We start from the raw sequence: 3,771 nt of genomic DNA, 5'->3' as shown, positions 1-3,771 counted from the left end.
AAAAAAAAAAAAAAAAAAGGTTCATAAAAGCTCTGCCATGGGGCAGATAAGAAAGTATAGAAGTCTAGGCTACCTAAATGCTAGTTTGGATTTTTAGTGTATTTGCACTAATTCCGCTTATAAGTTCACTTTCTCTTTTACATTTAATCCATGCTTTTGAACTAGTTGGAGTGGATGAGTGAGCCCGGACTTACCTTTGTAAATTTGTGCCCGAAGCTCACAAATCTTAATACCTGGTGTGGTTCTCCTGACAAAAACTCCTCATGATAAGATAGAGCAGTGAATCCATTTATAAGATTTCATTCCATAACTTTTCTCATGGTTAGTCTATTGGAAGCTTTGTTTACTCCTCCTGATATCACCAAAACTCAATGAGTGATTACCGGTGAAATGTTAGGCAGGTGGATTTGCCTCTCATTTCATTCGGAGTTTAGCAAAAGTGGGCATTGTGTGCAGCTCCTTTCAAATGCCTAGCACGTTGGCCTGAGTGTGAAGGCCAGTTTTCCATCCCTAAGTTTGATACTAGTTATGCCAGTGAACTTTCCAAGTTACTCAGCCTCTATTTGCCTGTCTCCTCATGTATAAAACTAGGCTCTAAATATTGGCCTTACCTACCTCACAGAGTACTTGTTGGGATATAATAAAATAACCTCTGAAAATGGTTAGAAAACAAAATTACTACACAAACACAAGGCTTTATGACCTTAAAAATAGTAGTCCCTTAGAAGTTCTGTGAATCAGAAATATATTTGAACAAGTAGCAAATCTAGTACCAGGATCAGCAAATCAGGTAATATTAAAACTGCTATAATCAGGATAAAAACAAATTGATACATTGTCTTTAATAAAGTAATTAATGGAGAATCAATGAATTAAAACATGTTTGAATTTAATAAGCACCTTTAGTTCAACTGAATTTCATCTTTGTGGTGTAGGACCCCAGGGAGCCAATCCAGGATGCGTTTATCACTAACTATGATCAAGATAAAAGATCTGATTAAAATTAATATGTAGTTGCCTTTCAAAATAGAACAACCAGAATCCCAGTGCCTAGGAACTTTTTTGTAATAATTACGTTCAAATTTATAAACGTAATTTTTTTTCTCCCTGGTGTAGAGAATAAATACATTGGTGGGGGGGGGTTAGTCATAGCAGAGTTAACATATATTTTCACAGAGCATTTATAAAATACCTCTAAAAATAAAAATAAAAATTGTCTGACATTAGGATGTTGCTTTCCTGTCCTTTTACAGAGCAGATTACCTTTCAAAGACTTTGTTTCCATTTAGCTGGTAAGAGAGAGACTGGATCAGGCCAAGGTCCAAGTCCTTGTTTGCTGTTTACCAACAATGTGACCACACCTTACTTAACCTCTTTTAAACACTTACTTCCCTCAGATATTAAGTAAGAATGAAAGCAGTACCAGTTTATAAGAGTGTCATAATATAATGTAACAGCAGAGGGACCTCGCTGTTAGGGCACCCTCTGCTCTGCAGCCTTAGAGACATAGTGTACAGATGAGCATGGGCTCTGGAGGGAGACTAATTTAAATCCCTCCTGCATGATATGCATGGCTTTCAGCAAGTTATGAAACTTACCCATGCCTCAGTTTCCTTGTCTGTAAGACGGTAGCAATTATTAAGTTAATACAAGTAAAGTGCTCAGGACAGTATCTGATGCATATAGTATTTCATTAAACTAACATGCCACTGAGAGTAAGATACACCACTGTTTGTACCACTAACAAAAATGCTGATAAGTATATTTGAATAACCTATCCTGATTTCCAAGATACAAACTATGTGAAAATGTGTCTAAGAATTGATGAAATATGGTAGTCAGCACTCAAATGCTTACCCTTTTTCAGAGAACTAGGAAATGAGACCCCCTCTGCTTACTCGTAATCACATGCAATTCTAGACTAACCACGTGGAGGTGCAGGAAAGAACTTCTAAAAATTCCTCTCTTTGCTGTGTTCCTCGGCACAGTTCTTGTTCACATGAACCTACTGAAGCTAGAACTCCCACGGCTGCATCTCAAGGGAGGTGGTGTTCCAGGAAACACAACATAACAGATGAAAAATTATTTTAGAAGAATCCCACACTTGATTCAACTCTCCCGGAAGATGCTAAAAGGAACCCAACTCATAACCCCAAAACTCTTCTCATAGCCCTTTGCCTTTCAAATTTTTCATCGCTGCTTACTCTCCCAAGACCTCCTTCGTATGTTTCATCCCGCTTTCCCCTTAGACTCCAGCTCCCAGATGTGCCTGAGGAAGAATGGTCTAAGCTCTCCCTTCCCCTCCTGAGTCTCAGGTAAGATGCTCTCCTGTGTCCCTCTGGTTGCTGGACACTGGGGGAGCTCTCCCAGGCCCTTTGCTGAGCCGTGCCATCCCAGCATCTCAGCTGCCATGCCAGCATGGTGTACGGCGCTCCTCCAAATTCCAAAGGGAAGCGGGGTCTCAGTTCTCCCTACTCTTACACCCTCACACTTTTCAGCCAATTCCATCTTTCCTCTACCCTCCTTGGAGCTAATCCCTAACGGGTGTCAGGTTCAGAGCCCCATCTTCTTTTCCCAGCCCAGCGTCTAAGATTAACACCTAGTCTGGACAGACAGGAGAAAATCATTCTGTCTGCTTCCTGTTTAGGCCAGAACATCAGCTCTTGACATTGAAACCCAAGCTGTCATTTACTCAAAAATCCTTTTTTTTTTTTGCCTGAAAGCTGCTGTCTATACCATGAGCTCCAAATTTCCATCTTGACATTCAAATTATTGACTTTTTTTTTAATTAGACAAATATTTTTTGGACACCAGAATGTGTCAGATTCTGCTCTAAATATTGGAAATGGAAAAGTGAACAAGATGAAGACCCTGCCCTGGAGTTTACATCCAGAGACACTGCCATTTTTCTTTCTGTCTGTTTCTTCAGTAATAACACTAACCTGAGGACACAGAGGGTAGAGTGCCTTTGCCACCTGAGTAAGAGAACACAGGAATTTTGTATCTGGGGTGAGGAAATACATCATTTAAAACAACACCACATTATCCCACCATAAATATTTATTAAACACCTATTCTTCTCCCTACCTCAATACCCACATCTAATTCGTCACCAGTGCATCCTTTCTAACCTCACAAATGATTCCCAAATGTATCCTCTTTCTTTCTTTCCAGCTCAGTGACTGCCTCTGCTTCAGCATCTTATTGATTCTATTCCTAACTGCTCTTCCTTTTTCAGCCTCCTCTTTCTCCAGTATATTCTATCCCAGCTCCAATCAAGCTGTTCTGTTTTTAAATTTTTCAAAGACTCCTCTGATGACTGATGGTGAAGTTCAAAGCTTTAACTTGGCAACATGGCTCCTGAACAGTCTCCCTTCTATGTTCCATGATGCTGGTACCATATACCATTCCAAACTCATTCCCTGCCATTTCCTCCTGCCCTTATAGCACGTGCTGTCATTTCTCCAGGCTCTCGTTCATGCTCGAAATACCCTTCATTTCTTTCATGGCCTGGAAAAATCCCACTCATCCTTTATGGCGAAACCGCAATGTCATTTTCCCTTGGAAGCTTTCCATGCCCCCAGGAATGATTAATTGCTCTCTCCTCTCTGCTGCAGTAACCACTTCCTCATACCACTAGTTGGGTTCTTATCACACTGTGGTCCAGCTACTTGTTCATGCATCCATCTCCTCTCTAGATTATGGGCTCCTTGAGAAAAGACTGTCTTATCCAACTTTGTAACTCCTCCAGTATCTGGCATGATACCTGTC

Source organism: Physeter macrocephalus, chromosome 10 (assembly GCF_002837175.3).
Source record: "Physeter macrocephalus isolate SW-GA chromosome 10, ASM283717v5, whole genome shotgun sequence".
NCBI classification, from domain to species: domain Eukaryota; kingdom Metazoa; phylum Chordata; class Mammalia; order Artiodactyla; family Physeteridae; genus Physeter; species Physeter macrocephalus.
The sequence above is the reverse complement of the archived record's forward strand: the minus strand, read 5'-3'. Positions refer to the sequence as shown.